We start from the raw sequence: 19,180 nt of genomic DNA on the forward strand, positions 1-19,180 counted from the left end.
AAACAAGTTGAAAAACTTATTCGGGTGTTACCATTTAGTGGTCAATTGTACAGAATATGTACTGTACTGTGCAATCTACTTATAAAAGTTTCAATCAATCAATCAATCAATCAATCAATCTCTAAGCTGAATAACCACTTAAACCAGGGGTGTCAAACTCAAATACAGAGTGGGCCAAAAGGTAAAACTGAACAAAGCCGCGGGCCAAGGTTGAACAAATTAACCTTTTAATAGGGACCCAAACAAGTTTTGCATTAAATATTGAACAAGCAAGGCTTATATAACTTTATAGTGACATGCAAAATCGAGTTTAAAATAATAATAATAATAATAATAATTAAAAAATATCAATGGCATATCAAATACAATTTAAATAAAAATTGAATGCCTCTTTTCTATTTGCAGCCTTCTGAGGTAAATATCAACATTAACTTTTTCCACAGGCTAATAAATTTGAAAATAAAATAATGAATAAACCAACCATTCTGGACTTTAAACTGCTCAGTTTGCAACACACTGATCTAATCTGATGTGCCCAAGCCAGATACCTGCCATCTTTTCTTCGATGCTAGTTCATTAATGTCGGGGCTCAGGCTTTGAGCTGAGGCAACCTTCATTATCGAACGAAGGTGTTCATCAGTCATTATTTCTCGTATTCCACAGTCTTGGGGGCGTGCCTTACAGGCACTGCTTTTAACGTCCTCTACGAGCTGACGTCACGGCCGCTTTTCAGCCCTTCTAACAACGTGCCCGCCCAGTCACAAGATATGAGCGGCTTCTGTACGCACACACACGTAAATGCAACGCATACTTCATCAACAGCGATACAGTTTACACTGAGAGTGGCCGTATAAGCAACTTTAACATTGTTAGAAATATGCGCCACACTGTGAACCCACACCAAACAAGAATGACAAACACATTTTGGGAGAACATCCGCACAGTAACACAACATAAACACAAGAGAACAAATACCCAGAACCCTTTGCAGCAGTAACTCTTCCGGGACGCTACAATATACACCCACGCTACCTCCAAACCAATACCTCCAATTTGGCCCGCGGGCCAGAGTTGGACACCCATGCCTTAAACCAATGATTATTCAGCCTAAGCCCCGTTTCAGCCACACTAAACCATCGTTTAAGGTTCCCTTCCTCAGACAATTTTTTTCACGGCTAAGTGCGCCGTGTATTTGTTGAATTTCAGGCTCTTAGCTTTGAATGGATTCATTGATCGTTTACAAAGTGAGTTCGGAGAGGAAGTGACGCCAGAAAGACCGCGCCACTCACAGAAAGTGACGCCAGAAAGAACGCGCCACTCACAGAAAGTGACGCCAGAAAGAACGCGCCACAGCCAGCTTCATAATAACGCGGTTTCGTAACTTGGAGCTAACCACTGGAAATATGAAATATGAAGACGCTTGTGGAAATCACACATGAATACCTTAAGGGAAAGCGATTGCAGCTATTTGGGATACAACACTTCTCAGACGGCAAGAGAACTTTTGAATGTCCAGGTCAGCTGTGATTCTACTTAGCGAAAAACTTTTGTTGAAGGAAAGTCAACAACAATGCGAGCTCCCGTGGATGTGATTATAAAAAAAGGTATGGTGTGCTTTGTATTACCTGGCCGTCGAGGAAAACGGTGAATGCATTTGGACTGGCAAAGCAGACTGTATCCGTTATTGTCCGCCATGAATTGATTAACGTGAACCACGACTTAAACAAGTTGAAAAACTTATTCGGGTGTTACAATTTAGTGGTCAATTGTACGGAATATGTACTGTACTGTGCAACCTAATAAAAGTCTCAATCAATCAATCAAATGTATGTCGCGGACTCAACGTCTAGGTCCAGAGTATATAAAGTCACCAAAGACGAATGGACAGGTCCTGACCAGATATCTAGATCCCTGGTTTGATTGATGTAAAATGTTCTTTATCACATTGTTTACGTGTCTAATAAAGATTTGATTAATTTATGATGGCTCAGGTGTGGTTCACTACAATAGGGCCCCACAGCACACTGGATTCCAGTTAATTGAAATACCACAACACTGGATATTGTTCCGATAAGTTACATTTAAGAACTTGCACACAAAGCAACACTGGAGGTGACGAGGACGTGTGCATTCTCTACGCATGCGTATTAGGTCGCGTTGCACTGGCGGACGGAGGAGGTCTTAAACAGTGGCATTGTTGTGTGTGTGGACGAGGATAAGGTTAGGTGGGATTTACCCATTTAGACTTAGACAACCTTTATTGATCCACAAGGGAAATTGTTCCACACAGTCGCTCAGTTACAAAGGATAATGCACTCAAGGGGACAAAGTTTGTCTCAAAACAAACTTTCAAAGATCTTGATTGGACAAAAACAAGTGACAGCTTACTGTATTACTTACTGAAAGGGTCACAATAACCCAACCATGAGGAACACCTTTTTTTTTCATGCGAGCTCCTATTTTGTCTTTTTGTATTTCATTTATTTCATTGGGACAGTGCACATTAATCAGCACTTGAATAAACAATGTAAATGCTCCGGACTTAGCATACATGCTCATTTTCAGCCTTAGTCCCAACTTGGGACTTTACATTAAGTTGACATGTCAAACAAGATGGCCACCTTAGTGACCCTGTGAGCAGCTTTGATTGCTCCAAAGCCACGTGCAGCCCACACCTATCAGTTTATGGTTTGCGTAAAGGCTAACTTGTTATTTTCCTTTGTAATCTCTGCCTACTGAGCCTATGGTGCTGTTAAGTTATTGTGGCTCAATTCGCCTTCATTTTTTTATGTTAACGTATTATTATTTAATATATATTATTGCTTTAGTTTCTTAAGAGATATTCCTGGCTCTGAATTTGCTCATTGCTATTTTTATGTTTTTGTGCATTATTTGTTGCCGTCATCATTAAACGAACAGTTTACTCATCAGTTACTCAGTGCTTGAGTAGTTTTTTCACAACATACTTTTTACTTTTACTCAAGTAAATATTTGGGTGACTACTCCTTACTTTTACTTGAGTAATAAATCTCTAAAGTAACAGTACTCTTACTTGAGTACAATTTCTGGCTACTCTACCCACCTCTGGTCCCAAGGCAGGTTTCTAAAATAACACAGTGAGACACATAAGACTTCAAAACCACGATGACAGAAATAAGAACCAAATAAATAAGACATCATTAATGATGTATGATGTCTTGTAATTCCAATACAAAATCACAAGACAATTGACCAGGACAGACAATTCACTCACAGCTTCAAATACGCTGGCCAGAAGCCCACTGGAACGGGCTGAAGTCTGGAAACAGTATTTAAAGACCTACTGAAAGCCACTACTAGCGACCACGCAGTCTGATAGTTTATATATCAATGATGAAATCTTAACATTGCAACACATGCCAATACGGCCGGGTTAACTTATAAAGTGACATTTTAAATTTCCCGGGGAACTTCCGCTTGAAAACGTCTATGTATGATGACGTATGCGCGTGACGTCGATGGTTGAAGCGGAAGTATTCGGACACATTGTATCACAATACAAAAAGCTCTGTTTTCATCGCAAAATTCCACAGTATTGTGGACATCTGTGTTGGTGAATCTTTTGCAATTTGTTTAATGAACAATGGAGACTGCAAAGAAGAAAGTTGTAGGTGGGATCGGTGTATTAGCGGCTGGCTGCATCGATGATCGGGTGAAGTCCTTCGTCGCGCCGTCGATCGCTGGAACGCAGTTGAGCACGGGTGTTGATGAGCAGATGAGGGCTGGCTGGCGTAGGTGGAGCGCTAATGTTTTTATCATAGCTCTGACGAGGTCCCGTAGCTAAGTTAGCTTCAATGGCGTCGTTAGCAACAGCATTGCTAGGCTTCGACAGGCGGCACAGCATTAACCGTGTGGTTACAGGTCCAGTGTTTGGTTCGGTGTCTCCTGATAGTAGTATTGTTGATCTGCTGTCTATCCTTCCAGTCAGGGGCTTATTTCTTTTGTTTCTATCTGCATTTAAGCACGATGCTATCACGTTAGCTCCGTAGCTAACTTCACCGATGTATTGTCGTGGAGATAAAAGTCACTGTGAATGTCCATTTCGCGTTCTCGACTCTCATTCTCAAGAGCAGTGGTCCCCAACCACCGGTACCGATTGGTACCGGGCCGCGGACCGATTGGTACCAGAAAAAATAAAAATTAAAAATTAAAATAATTTTTTTTGATTAAATCAACATAGAAAAACACATTTTATACATTATATATCAATGTAGATCAATACAGTCTGCAGGGATACAGCCCGTAAGCACACATAATTGTATTTCTTTATGAAAAAAAAAATGAAAAAAAAAAATTAAACCCCCCCCCCCCCCCCCGGTCCGTAAGACAAATTTTCAAGCGTTGACCGGTCCGCAGCTACAAAAAGGTTGGGGACCACTGCTCAAGAGGATATAGTATCCAAGGTGGTTTAAGATACAAATCCGTGATCCACAATAGAAAAAGGAGAGAGTGTGGAATCCAATGAGCCAGCTTGTACCTAAGTTACGGTCAGAGCGAAAAAAGATACGTCCATCACTGCCTCTCAAGTCCTTCACTGTACCGTTCCTCATCCACGAATCTTTCATCCTCGCTCAAATTAATGGGGTAATTGTCGCTTTCTCGGTCCGAATCTCTCTCGCTCCATTGTAAACAACGGGGAATTGTGAGGAGCCCTTCAACCTGCGACGTCACGCTACTTCCGGTACAGGCAAGGCTTTTTTTTAATCAGAGACCAAAAGTTGTGAACTTTATCGTCGATGTTCTCTACTAAATCCTTTTAGCAAAAATATGGCAATATCGCGAAATGATCAAGTATGACACATAGAATGGATCTGCTATCCCCTTTTAAATTTTAAAAAATCATTTCAGTAGTCCTTTAATGGTTTAATGGGTGCATGTCTGATTTATTTTTAGCCAGTGTTTAAGTTATTTTTTTGAAAAGTGGATAATTATCACAGTCTCCAATGTGCGTGGGCAACTTATTCCAGGATTGCGTTCCTCTTACCGAGGTGACCATTTGACCGAATTTTGTTCTACGTTTGTGAAAGAACTCCTTAGAAAACCATGCTCTCGATGTCTTGATAATTTCCCGCTCTCCTACGCGACAATTACAGCTCAGTCGCAGCCTGAACAAATATTTGCAACGGTATCATCCAACTCCTCTGTAATTCCACTTTATCTTCTCTTGCTTTGTCTCTCTCGCTTGTCACTTCTCTGTGAGCAAGCTGTCGTAATTACAAATGGCTTACCTCTGTTTTGAGAAGTCTTTGACGGGCCTCTTTAATGTGACACTGATTATGCGGGGGAAACCAGACACATGCTCGAAGGTCTACTCCGGATTGCAGTTGTAAGGTCACTTGACAGACGTCGCAAGTGTGTTTTACAACGACTGATCGAACCCCGGCCGCGTACTCAGCGAGGCTCCACAGCTGAATGATTGACTGCAAAGGTCAGCGCGGAAGCTCGACTCAGTGAGCGACACATCGACAAATCCTTTGTGAGTTAACGGCGGCTTAATGCCCCAAGATTAAAGGCAACTGGAAATCACTGGATTTTCGCGGATTGTGTTTTCTCGTGGTTGTTGCTCGGCAATCATGGTTAGCCACGCTGTTGCCAAGCAGCGTATGAAAGATGTGTTTCTGTTATGATGCAGCAAGGTCTCAATAACCCTTGGACCAATTGTGTTGCCAGTCAATCACTAAAAGCCTTAGCTCGGATAAGGAATCTTGGCACTGGCTCTGCGAAATAAACGATTTTAAACGGCAAATGGTCTGACTTTGAGCGTTTAAAGAAAAAGTCAACACTAACCCTTTAAAAACTACACCCATAGAAAAGATCAGAATCGTATATAAATCGGACTGCGGTTTAGATCAGGTTTACAGTACAGGCCAATAGTTTGGACACACCTTGTCATTCAATGGGTCTTCTTTATTTTCATGACTATTTACATTGTAGATTGTCACTGAAGACATCAAAACTGTGAATGAACACGTGGAGTTATAGGTGAAATAACTTAAAAAACATGTTTTGTATTCTAGTTTCTTCAAAATAGCCACCCTTTGCTCTGATTACTGTTATGCACACGCTTGGCATTCTCTCGATGAGCTTCAAGAGGTAGTCACCTGAAAGGGTTTTCACTTCACAGGTGTCATAGTTTTGATGCCTTCAGTGACAATCTACAATGTAAATAGTCATGAAAATGAAGAAAACGCACTGAAATGAGAAGGTGTGTCCAAACTTTTGGCCTGTACTGTATATCGATGTGAGCCTTACATTATCCGAATACGCAGATTGATGATTTCATATCATTTCATTTTTTCATTTCATTTTTATTTATCTCCTTCATTGATGTGCATCTTTGATAGACAATTATAACACAATTATTCAGTTACACCGTTACACACCAATGCCTGAGAAGGAGCAGGATGAAGAAAAATCTTATATTTTCCTGCCCCCTTCACATAATACATAGTCTTACTTAATGATATGTGAACCAACAATTACATCCAAATATAACGAAAACAAAACAAAAAAAAACAAAAAAAACACAAGTGCAAAACTTCATGAAGTACAAACCGAACAAAAAAACAAAAGAAGTAATATACACCTCACGGGATGATACAAAACAAATACAAAACCAGCCAAAAAACAAGTAAATTAATAAATATAAAGCAAAATGTAATGATGATTTACAGTACGTGCATCTAAACAAACTTTATACCCGTGTTAAATTATGGCCTCACAATTTAAAAAAAATCTTAACTACAATTTTCCTCTCAAACTGTGATTGTGATTGCAATTTTCTATCCATGTAAATGCAAAAAAAAAAAAAGAAAAGCTCAAATAATGAGTAAGACATGTTACTTTTAGACTGTAAAGCCACCATTTCTTGCGCCCAGGTGCCACACCCACAGGGTTTCCCCTTAGTATAATTGAATGTGAACTGAATTTTTATTATCACTACACCTTGAAAATAAGGTTTTTTTTTTGTTTTTTTACTTGAAAACAAATTAAAGTTATATACATATATATATATATATATATATATATATATATATATATATATATATATATATATATATATATATATATATATATATATATATATATATATATATATCAGGGGTCACCAACCTTTTTGAAAGCAAGAGCTACTTCTTGGGTAGTGATTAATGCGAAGGGCTACCAGTTTCAAAACACTTAAATAAATTGCCAGAAATAGCCAATTTGCTCAATTTACCTTTAACTCTATGTTATTATTAATAATTAATGATATTTACACTTAATTGAACGGTTTAAAAGAGGAGAAAACACCAAAAAAATGACAATTAAATTTTGAAGCATAGTTTATCTTCAATTTCGACTCTTTAAAATTCAAAATTCAACCGAAAAAAAGAAGAGAAAAACTAGCTAATTCGAATCTTTTTGAAAAAATTAAAAAAATAATTTATGGAACATCATTACTAATTTTTCCTGATTAAGATTAATTTTAGAATTTGGATGACATGTTTTAAATAGGTTAAAATCCAATCTGCACTTTGTTAGAATATATAACAAATTGGACCAAGCTATATTTCTAACAAAGACAAATCATTATTTCTTCTAGATTTTCCAGAACAAACATTTTAAAAGAAATTCAAAAGACTTTGAAACAAGATTTAAATTTGATTCTACAGATTTTCTAGATTTGCCAGAATAATTTTTTTGAATTTTAAACATGATAAGTTTGAAGAAATATTTCACAAATATTGTTCGTCGAAAAAACAGAAGCTAAAATGAAGAATTAAATTAAAATGTATTTATTATTCTTTACAATAAAAAAAATGAATTTACTTGAACATTGATTTAAATTGTCAGGAAATAAGAGGAAGGAATTTAAAAGGTAAAAAGGTATATGTGTTTAAAAATCCTAAAATCCTTTTTAAGGTTGTATTTTTTCTCTAAAATTGTCTTTCTTAAAGTTATAAGAAGCAAAGTAAAAAAAATAATGAATTTATTTAAACAAGTGAAGACCAAGTCTTTAAAATATTTTCTTGGATTTTCAAATTCTATTTGAGTTTTGTCTCTCTTAGAATTAAAAATGTCGGGCAAAGCGAGACCAGCTTGCTAGTAAATAAATACAATTTAAAAAATAGAGGCAGCTCACTGGTAAGTGCTGCTATTTGAGCTATTTTTAGAACAGGCCAGCGGGCTACTCATCTGGTCCTTACGGGCTACCTGGTGCCCGCGGGCACCGCGTTGGTGACCCCTGGTGTAATGTAACCATTTATAAGGATATTAACTTTTATTTCTCATTACTGTATAATTGTTTACCATTGTACTGTAATTTGAATGTAAATAACGTTTACTTATCCTAAATAAATAAACCAAAAAATAAAATGGACTCTAATCTCTAAGAAAAAATGTAACTTCCCATATTTTACGAACAAAGGCCCTCTTAAAATTATTTCATTTTTTCTTATAGACGATATCTGTCTATTACCTGACCACTTTTTTAGTTAGCTACCTCTCTTTGTTAATAATTTATATTTTCTGCTGGATCTACTCTTTATTTTATGCTGCAGCTGTTACATATACTGTAATATTGTACATGGTAATTGTTATATATTGTATATATTATATCCAAATATAATAATATAATATATCAGTATATATTATATACTGTATATATAATATGTATACATTACATATATGTTGTATTTTATATTGCTACTGCGGTACATTTGTAGTCTACTTTATGCCTGCATTATCCTTTCCATCCTTTGTTACTGAGCAACTGTGTGGAACAATTTCCCTTGTGGTTCAATAAAGTTTGTCTAAGTCTTATCAACAGTGCGCCTTGTGCTAAGAAAACCAACACACACTGAGCAATGTATCGATGCCCGCAAAACATTTCGACTTCATTTTCATTTATTGTTCGATTGATTAACTTATTGACTGTCGGCCCAAGGAGCAATTGGTGTTTGTTAAAGTTAAAGTCCCACACTGCAGCCCTACTGTAAATAAAGAAACCCCCTGCAGTACATCAACAATGCAGCTACTAAATATGGCACATTAAAGGTTTGTTGTTTATTATTCTTCTCTCTTGTGTGGTCCCTTCTCGCTGTTGACATTTGTGTAGTTGTTTACCTGCATTTTAATGTAGATAAACGGTTACATGCACTGAATTGGGATTTGGCGCCTCGGCCTGCTGTGTAAATCCAGCATGAGATTCCACAGGCTAGATATTCATCGCAAGTTTAGTTTTACAACGTTTGCTTACTTTCCTCACATGGTGATGTGACGTAACATTCAGTATCTATTCATTGCAATGCAGTATTTTCTTTAGTGCATTTTATAGGCTTCTTTTTTTTCCAGTTTCAGTTACATTTTTACTGTAAAGTAGACACTTCATTCCCGGACTATAGTCTGCAGCCTTTGGGGTATGTAGTCTTTTATTTTTCTCAGACTTTAATCCCTTCTGAGTGTGGTTGTGTTTGCTTTTTCCTTCACTCGCTTCGCTTTGTCGTGTTTGTTTGTGTGCTTTCCCCCGCGCCCAGGTACTTCTTCTGGGATTTCCCATGCAGCATCTATAATCCATACACTCGTGAAAATACAGCTGGGGCGATCAGATCTCGTGGAAGACTCTCTGCTGCAGAGTGTGCTGACTAATCAGAATGCATTGTGTTGCCCTCTTTTTTTTCAGAATAATAAACCACTGCTCCTCTTGTTACTTCTGTTCTGTTTCCAAGAGGGTATATCCCTGTTATCTTATTCTCTGCATCTTGGCTTCTCCAAAGCTCAAAAGCCTACCTGGAAAACTACCTCGCTGCTCTGAGGTCCCACCTCAGCAATGCCTGACAAACGCAGGCGCACATAAAAGCTCAGAGTGCATGTGTCTGAAAAGAGGGTAGAATGAGCAGAAAGCACAGAAGACGGCGTGTGAGGAAGGTTCACATAGGGTTAGGAAAGTGGTGGAGGAGAAACCAGAACAACCTTTTCCACAGCAGGGACTTTTCTCAGTTACCCTCTGATTTTGAAAACCCTCGGCAACCCCCTGCAACCTCAAACATTCTCTGTAAAAGTCTGTACCATCGATGTTGGTCTTTTCACTTGAACTTTTGACGGACGCGCGATGTGCTAAAGACTACGGAGTATCTAAAGCAAAATAAGAACACAGGGACCTACAACTCTTCTAAGGGTATTTGCCAAGGAAGGTGGAGGAGAAACCAGAACAACCTTTTCCACAGCAGGAACTTTTCTCAGTTACCCTCTGATTTAGAAAAACCTCGGCAACCCCCTGCAACCTCAAACATTCCCTGTAAAAGTCTGTACAATCGATGTTGGTCTTTTCACTTGAACCTTTGACGGGCGAGCTATGTGCTAAAGACTATGGAGTATCTATAGCAAAATGAGAAGAAGTGGACCCACAACTCTTCTAAGGGTATTTGCCAAGGAAGGTGGAGGGGAAACCAGAACAACATTTTCCACAGCAGGAACTTTTCTCAGTTACCCTCTGATTTTGAAAAACCTCGGCAACCCCCTGCAACCTCAAACATTCCCTGTAAAAGTCTGTACCATCGATGTTGGTCTTTTCACTTGAACTTTTGACGGGCGAGCTATGTGCTAAAGACTACAGAGTATCTAAAGCAAAATAAGAAAAAGTGGACCCACAACTCTTCTACGGGTATTTGCCAAAGAAGGTGGAGGAGAAACCAGAACAACCTTTTCCACAGGAGGAACTTTTCTCAGTTACCCTCTGATTTTGAAAAAACCTCGGCAACCCCCTGCAACCTCAAACATTCCCCGTAAAAGTCTGTACCATCGATGTTAGTCTTTTCACTTGAACCTTTGAAGGACGAGCTATGTGCTAAAGACTACAGAGTATCTACAGCAAAAGAAAAACACAGGGACCTACAACTCTTCTAAGGGTATTTGCCAAGGAAGGTGGAGGAGAAACCAGAACAACCTTTTCCACAGCAGGAACTTTTCTCAGTTACCATCTGATTTTGAAAAAACCCGGCAACCCCCTGCAACCTCAAACATACCCTGTAAAAGTCTGTACCATCGATGTTGGTCTTTTCACTTGAACTTTTGAAGGACGAGCGATGTGCTAAAGATTACGGAGTATCTAAAGCAAAATAAGAAGAAGTGGACCCACAACTCTTCTAAGGGTTTTTGCCAAGGACGGTGGAGGAGAAACCAGAACAACCTTTTCCACAGCAGGAACTTTTCTCAGTTACCCTCTGATTTTGAAAAAACCCGGCAACCCCCTGCAACCTCAAACATTCCCTGTAAAAGTCTGTACCATCGATGTTAGTCTTTTCACTTGAACCTTTGAAGGACGAGCGATGTGCTAAAGACTACGGAGTATCTAAAGCAAAAGAAGAACACAGGGACCTACAACTCTTCTAAGGGTATTTGCCAAGGAAGGTGGAGGAGAAACCAGAACAACCTTTTCCACAGCAGGAACTTTTCTCAGTTACCCTCTGATTTTGAAAAACCTCGGCAACCCCCTGCAACCTCAAACATTCCCTGTAAAAGTCTGTACCATCGATGTTAGTCTTTTCACTTGAACCTTTGAAGGACGAGCGATGTGCTAAAGACTACGGAGTATCTAAAGCAAAAGAAGAACACAGGGACCTACAACTCTTCTAAGGGTATTTGCCAAGGAAGGTGGAGGAGAAACCAGAACAACCTTTTCCACAGCAGGAACTTTTCTCAGTTACCCTCTGATTTTGAAAAACCTCGGCAACCCCCTGCAACCTCAAACATTCCCTGTAAAAGTCTGTACCATCGATGTTGGTCTTTTCACTTGAACCTTTGAAGGACGAGCGATGTGCTATAGACTACGGAGTATCTAAAGCAAAAGAACAACACAGGGACCTACAACTCTTCTAAGGGTATTTGCCAAGGAAGGTGGAGGAGAAACCAGAACAACCTTTTCCACAGCAGGAACTTTTCTCAGTTACCCTTTGATTTTGAAAAACCTCGGCAACCCCCTGCAACCTCAAACATTCCCTGTAAAAGTCTGTACCATCGATGTTGGTCTTTTCACTTGAACTTTTGAAGGACGAGCTATGTGCTAAAGACTACGGAGTATCTAAAGCAAAATAAGAAAAAGTGGACCCACAACTCTTCTAACGGTATTTGCCAAGGACGGTGGAGGAGAAACCAGAACAACCTTTTCCACAGCAAGAACTTTTCTCAGTTACCCTTTGATTTTGAAAAACGTCGGCAACCCCCTGCAATCTCAAGCATTCCCTGTAAAAGTCTGTACCATCGATGTTAGTCTTTTCACTTGAACTTTTGAAGGACGAGCTATGTGCTAAAGATTACAGAGTATCTAAAGCAAAATAAGAAAAAGTGGACCCACAACTCTTCTACGGGTATTTGCCAAAGAAGGTGGAGGAGAAACCAGAACAACCTTTTCCACAGGAGGAACTTTTCTCAGTTACCCTCTGATTTTGAAAAAACCTCGGCAACCCCCTGCAACCTCAAACATTCCCCGTAAAAGTCTGTACCATCGATGTTAGTCTTTTCACTTGAACCTTTGAAGGACGAGCTATGTGCTAAAGACTACGGAGTATCTACAGCAAAAGAAAAACACAGGGACCTACAACTCTTCTAAGGGTATTTGCCAAGGAAGGTGGAGGAGAAACCAGAACAACCTTTTCCACAGCAGGAACTTTTCTGTTACCCTCTGATTTTGAAAAACCTCGGCAACCCCCTGCAACCTCAAACATTCCCTGTAAAAGTCTGTACCATCGATGTTGGTCTTTTCACTTGAACCTTTGAAGGACGAGCGATGTGCTAAAGACTACGGAGTATCTAAAGCAAAATAAGAACACAGGGACCTACAACTCTTCTAAGGGGATTTGCCAAGGAAGGTGGAGGAGAAACCAGAACAACCTTTTCCACAGCAGGAACTTTTCTCAGTTACCCTTTGATTTTGAAAAACCTCGGCAACCCCCTGCAACCTCAAACATTCCCTGTAAAAGTCTGTACAATCGATGTTAGTCTTTTCACTTGAACTTTTGAAGGACGAGCGATGTGCTAAAGACTACGGAGTATCTAAAGCAAAATAAGAAGAAGTGGACCCACAACTCTTCTAAGGGTATTTGCCAAGGAAGGTGGAGGAGAAACCAGAACAACCTTTTCCACAGCAGGAACTTTTCTGTTACCCTCTGATTTTGAAAAACCTCGGCAACCCCCTGCAACCTCAAACATTCCCTGTAAAAGTCTGTACCATCGATGTTAGTCTTTTCACTTGAACCTTTGAAGGACGAGCCATGTGCTAAAGACTACGGAGTATCTACAGCAAAATAAGAAAAAGTGGACCCACAACTCTTCTAAGGGGATTTGCCAAGGAAGGTGGAGGAGAAACCAGAACAACCTTTTCCACAGCAGTAACTTTTCTCAGTTACCCTCTGATTTTGATAAAACCTCGGCAACCCCCTGCAACCTCAAACATTCCCTGTAAAAAAGTCTGTACCATCGATGTTGGTCTTTTCACTTGAACTATCGACGGACGAGCGATGTGCTAAAGACTACGGAGTATCTAAAGCAAAATAAGAAAAAGTGGACCCACAACGCTTCTAAGGGGATTTGCCAAGGAATACTTTGAGTCAGAGCCTCTTAATCAGCCACATTTAAATATGTTTTCAGGAAATTTAAGGTGCGGTGGAAACCACACTGGTTACCGAGAATCCTTTTACCTAGGTAAACTAGTGCCTGACTAAGTGTTCCTGGAAATGTTGATGGAAAAAGTGCTAATGTTTTATCTGCTCTTGACAGAAATTTGGTCTGAATTATTGGAGCGTCACAGCAGCACTTTTGTCCAATGCCAAGGCTGAATGTTTTATATTTTTTTTATTTTAGCAAGTCATTGTGGACCATTTCAGTGTCCCTTTATGTTCCAAGTGTAAAATCAATGGTCAACAAAGGCATTAGTGGGGAAGACCACCTTTGGAACGAGTTAGAAGCAGAGCCAGGTCCAGCAACCAATGTTCCTCTGGATGAATGGACAAAGATTCCTACGGACATCTCAGTATCTGCCCATCAACTCGCATTTTCTTTGTGTCTGAGTCATATTCTGAACAGATTGCCTTTCAGAAATAAACATAAGCTTTCAAGCTACGGGCCATAGTCTCTGGCCCTCTGAGATGCATCATGGAGCTTAAAGACAGACATCTGAGTGAAGGATAAATGACACAGTGTCATTTCTACACAGACTGCTGAGCAACATCCTATTTCATCCTGCACCCATGCAATTCAGGATCATGCATGTCTCTTAAGTTGTGACGGCAGGTTTCGCACTTTTGGCGCCACCCTCTGTGAGTGTCAGCATGCCGTATCCCTCCATCATCATCTTCATGATGATCTCTTTCTATATTCATCAGTCTTCCTCTCTGAGCAGGGAAAGGAAGATGCTATCAGTGCCCTGATCGTGCTGAAGAGGTGATGGAGTGTTTGTGCTGGTGGGAAGGGATGAGTGGAGGAGGGAGGTATTTGTGTGGCAATTCACACTCTCAATCTACACACATGCAGCATGCAATGAGTACAGGCTGTCCATTTATCTAGATTAGTCTTCATTTATGGTCCCTCTTTGTAGCTGCAGCAGCTTTCCAATGTATTTATTTATTTTATTGCAGGTTGGTTTTACGTAATGCTGCCCTAAAACGCACCATCATACGTGCAGGCACTACCCGAGTGTGAAACGCAGGGCGAGTCGAGATCAATCTGGATGAAACTTTTCGCAGAAACCAACATGATAGATCTGAATTGATCGTGTCCATCTACCACATATTTAAAGTTCACCCTGCACTACTGACCTCCACATCATCAGGAGCACCAGAGCAGAAAACCCGGATTTGACATTCACTTACATTCTTCACTGGAGGCATTCCATGTGGATTATACCGGGCTCTGTCAAATCCACTCCCCCCTCTTACCGTGGAGGTTATTCACCCAGACTGAGAGTGTCCACAAAAGACTCACCTCAGACTGTGCGGCGCTGATGCTGGAAAGGATGTCCAGATTCCCCGTTGTGCCCGCCGTGCATGTCCGTGTCCGATTGGGAGGTGATCCGGGGGGGAGAGAGAGAAAGCTACGCCATTCCAGAAGTTAGGATGGACGGGCGGGCGTGCAGCAGTGTCCGGCGTGTGTCAGAGTTGTCACTGCACGTCTGCGTCCTGTGATCCAGTGGTGTAAAGCTCCTCTAAGCTCCACAGTCCCCCTCTTCGTCAACCCCTCCGCCTCCTCTCCAACCCTCTGTTCCCCTTCTTCCTTTCTGCGCACGATGCAAGCAGGGGCTCCTGCTTGCTTGTGCACACACATGCACTCACACACACACACACACACACACACACACACACACACACACACACACACACACTGAGGCTGTCCAGCAGCAACAGCGTCCTTACAGGCAGAACATCCCCATCGTGCTGCCGCCTCCTCCACCGTCGCCGTTCCTCTCGCTGTGGCTTTCTCCTTTTTTCTGCATGTGTGCGTCCGAGTGTGGGACTTGGGTGAGAGAGGGAGAGTGGGAGAGGGAGGGAGGAGTGAAAGATGCAAGATAGGGGAGAAATCATTCTTTCATTCCTTCACCGACTTCCAGGCTTGTCAATCACTACCGCACAAGTTTGTCAGCAGCGGAAACACTTTCAATCTGCTCTTGGCTGTCAAAACAACAAATATGTTTACCTTCTGTTTTCATTTTCCTCAGTTTTCCCTTTGTTGTGCATAAAACTGCATTATTTTATTACAAAACACACTTCTGTTATGATGTGAAATTGGATGTACTCAAGACTGGACCAATTACCAAGCTTGAGCACACTCCACACCTAAAATTCGGGCTCTGCGTGCTTCCATCCATGCTCGGCACCGCAGGATTGCATGCACATGCAAGAATGAACTGTCATTCTATGGCTCGGCTCTATTGCACGCAATATTTCTGTGCCCTACCCCACCTTTTCCAATCGTGCCAAAGCAGGGGAAGCATACCCAACTAGAGCGCGGATCCTAGCGCTTACACTATCCAAGCATTCCCCAAATGTTAGGTGTGAAGGAGGCCCAAGCTCGGTACAATTGACCCAGTGTGAGTATACCTTAATCGTATGACCAAAAAAAAAGGCGGTTGGATGTTTTTGGAGCCATGACTTGCCCTCATTCCCCTCATATCTTTGCAGGGAAGCCCTTTTAAGCCTCAGGTACCATGGTAATGAGCTGCAACTCTCCTGGCAGCAGCTGCTCTCTCTGTGTGGATGAGGCTTCTCTCACATCAGAAAACTGATAGTCAGAGCTAGGGTTGCGCGGTATACTGGTAAAACCGGTATATTTTTAGAAATACATATGTATTTGAGACATTACTGCCATACCGGTATCTTTCAATGTGCTTTTGTTTCGGCCGTTTGCGCTTCTTTGCACCTGATGGGCGTAGCACAGAGCATTCCCTTTGGCTCAACCGCCCCTTGCGTGTTTACATCGGCTTCCCCGATGCAACAAACTTTTCAAAAGAATAGGGCGCCCCTGTGCCGACTTCTCGAGTCCCGACTGATTCAATGCTCTCTGGTCACCAACTGCATTTGGCCATTGGTGAGCGACGACAGTTTTATTTACACATACACCAATTTGCTTTAGAACCTAGATCTCTCCTTGTAGTGACTTTATCACTAACCTTATCTGTTGATGTTGTTCAGTTCTGTTAAAGAACTAGCAGAGTAGGTAGTGACAGCTCCTCTCTGCTGCTCGCTCCGTATATTAATTGTTTAGCTACTCCTCGGCTTAAAAGTGCCTCTCCCCATAGCCCATGCAGACTAACTTAGTATAGCGGCTGGGTGCCTGAAGAGTAGTTTCAAACTGAGTAACCACAGAAAGCGAGCATGCGCTTCATCTATCCCCGCTCACAGAGTGAGGCTATAAACCTAACGTTAATTAACAAAACAAACGAAAAAACTGCTTTGACATAGTTACGGCTAGCTAATTACTTAATAAGAATAAACAATACGTAACGTTAGTACTTAAACAAAAATAACCTGAGTACTCTTAACACTGGTTGCCCAGCTATAAAACACTTAGGGCAACCTTAAGCACTTTGCATGTTTTGTTTACGATAATGGTATACACCGTATATCGCCATTGGGCCTGAAAATACTGGGATATCAGTTTTGGTCCATATCGCCCAGCCCAAGAAAGAGCTGGAGCAAGTGAAAATTATTTTATAACCAGGCCCCACAGATTGGTCTTCATATAATTTCAGTTTCAGCCTCATTCTCATGTTTTTCATAGTTAAAGTGCCCAATAAAAGCTAGCATTGTCTTGATTTAATATTTGCACATGTTGCATTGGAAGACATGCTAGCAAACATGTAATTAATAGACTTACAGTATCCTCAAAGTTTTGTAATCGTTAGGCCCTAGAAGTGTGTACCAAATTCCACGGTGATCTGTCCAAACACCTTAACCTAAGTGTTTTGTAGAGCACATTGAGATGTGTGAGACATTTCAAGTCAATCATACTTATGGGGGGTCAAACTTGGTCAACAGAATAATAGCACAGGCAACACACTAGAGGTGCGTGTTTATTCACCCTTTTGTGTGCAAGCTTCAGGAAGAGAAAAGTAGAACACATAGTCATGTCAGTCAAAACATTTGGACACCTCATGAGTGATGCGTTCAAAACTAAACGTACATTTCTTCAGACATCTGACCAGGTAACCTTGATCATACTGGAGTACTCAGGCGTTTCTTTCTTCGTCCTCTTACTGATATAATTACAGCTTTGACCTTGACAAATGGTCGCATTCTCTCCCAACGACCTTAGTGTTTTAATGTAGATAAGAAGACCAGGTTAATGGTATCAAATGGACACATCCTCTACTGTGGTCTTTTGTCCTCTGGGCTTAGACTTTTTTTGTATTAGTTTGTGTTCAGCAATCTGCTTGTGTAAGCAAACTGTTCCTCACTCGGATAAACGCGAGGACATTGGACAAGTCCACTGTTGTGACTCTTCCTATCGATTTCATTACCTCAGAGGCTCAAGTCCTCCGGGGACTTTTATTTGATGTCCTTGTCGCCCTGCACATGTCGAGCATGCAGAGCTCGGGGGGTCAAAGGAAGCTGCACACTTGCTCCCGGTGCTGCGGGCCTGCTGGGATTGTAAATTGATTTATAGATCAGATGCTTTGTAATTTACAGAGCTGTTGAGTATCTTCACCATGTTCTTCGTCTTTCTGGATCCATAGCCTTTATGCGTCTTAGTTTTTTTTATTCTTGGAGCGCTGTCGAAAAAGTTATCACTCCCCTTCATATTTGTCCTCTGGGATCCTGAAGTGCATCCATGTGCACACGGTACATTACAGTCCAGAGTGTCTGGCTGGATCATTCCGTTGTGGAGAGCGCTGTTCAGCCGACAGTGGAGATTGGATCTCGGAGCAAATCGACAGCAGGAGATTTCGGTTTTCACAGAGAGACGACGAGTCATGACATGTCAGATATGTCATTTTGGAGGGTTTTTGACCCCTCATCTTATGTAACTTGTTGTACTTTTCATCAACTGTATTATTTTTGTCAATCTTAACAACGGCGTGGCGAAGTTGGTAGAGTGGCCGGGCCAGCAATCGGAGGGTTGCTGGTTACTGGGGTTCAATCCCCACCTTCTACCATCGTAGTCACGTCCGTTGTGTCCTTGGGCAAGACACTTGATTGATTGATTGATTGATTGAGACTTTTATTAGTAGGTTGCACAGTGAAGTACATATTCCGTACAATTGACCACTAAATGGTAACACCCGAATAAGTTTTTCAACTTGTTTAAGTCGGGGTCCACTTAAATTGATTCATGATACATATATATACTATCATATATACTATCATCATAATACGGTCATCACACAAGACATTGAATTATTTACATTATTTACAATCAGGGGTGTGGAGGGGCGGGGGGTATGGACATCAAGTAGTGGACATAGAGAGAGAGAGAGAGAGAGAGAGAGAGAGAGAGAGAGAGAGAGAGAGAGAGATCAGAAGGCATAAGAAAAAGAAAAAGTATCTGCATTTGATGGTTTACATTTGATTATTAGCAATCCGGGAAGGGTGTTAGTTTAGGGTTGTAGCTGCCTGGAGGTGAACTTTTATTGCGGTTTTGAAGGAGGATAGAGATGCCCTTTCTTTTATAC

General features: G+C 40.9%; 2 protein-coding genes across 3 annotated transcripts in view; one reads left to right on the top strand and one right to left on the bottom strand.

Annotated features, from left to right (window-relative positions):
* The window catches only part of LOC133655328 (inhibitory synaptic factor 2A), a 97,537-nt gene extending 82,357 nt beyond the window's left edge, over positions 1-15,180 (bottom strand). For both annotated transcript variants that reach the window (XM_062055358.1, XM_062055357.1), the window contains exon 1: positions 14,998-15,180. The gene's annotated coding sequence lies outside the window, so the exon portion shown is untranslated. The remainder of the gene's footprint in view (positions 1-14,997) is intronic.
* Positions 1-19,180, top strand: part of dock1 (dedicator of cytokinesis 1) — a 483,186-nt gene that overhangs the window by 287,843 nt on the left and 176,163 nt on the right. The window lies entirely within an intron of this gene.

Source organism: Entelurus aequoreus, linkage group LG08 (genome assembly GCF_033978785.1).
Source record: "Entelurus aequoreus isolate RoL-2023_Sb linkage group LG08, RoL_Eaeq_v1.1, whole genome shotgun sequence".
Lineage (NCBI taxonomy): Eukaryota > Metazoa > Chordata > Actinopteri > Syngnathiformes > Syngnathidae > Entelurus > Entelurus aequoreus.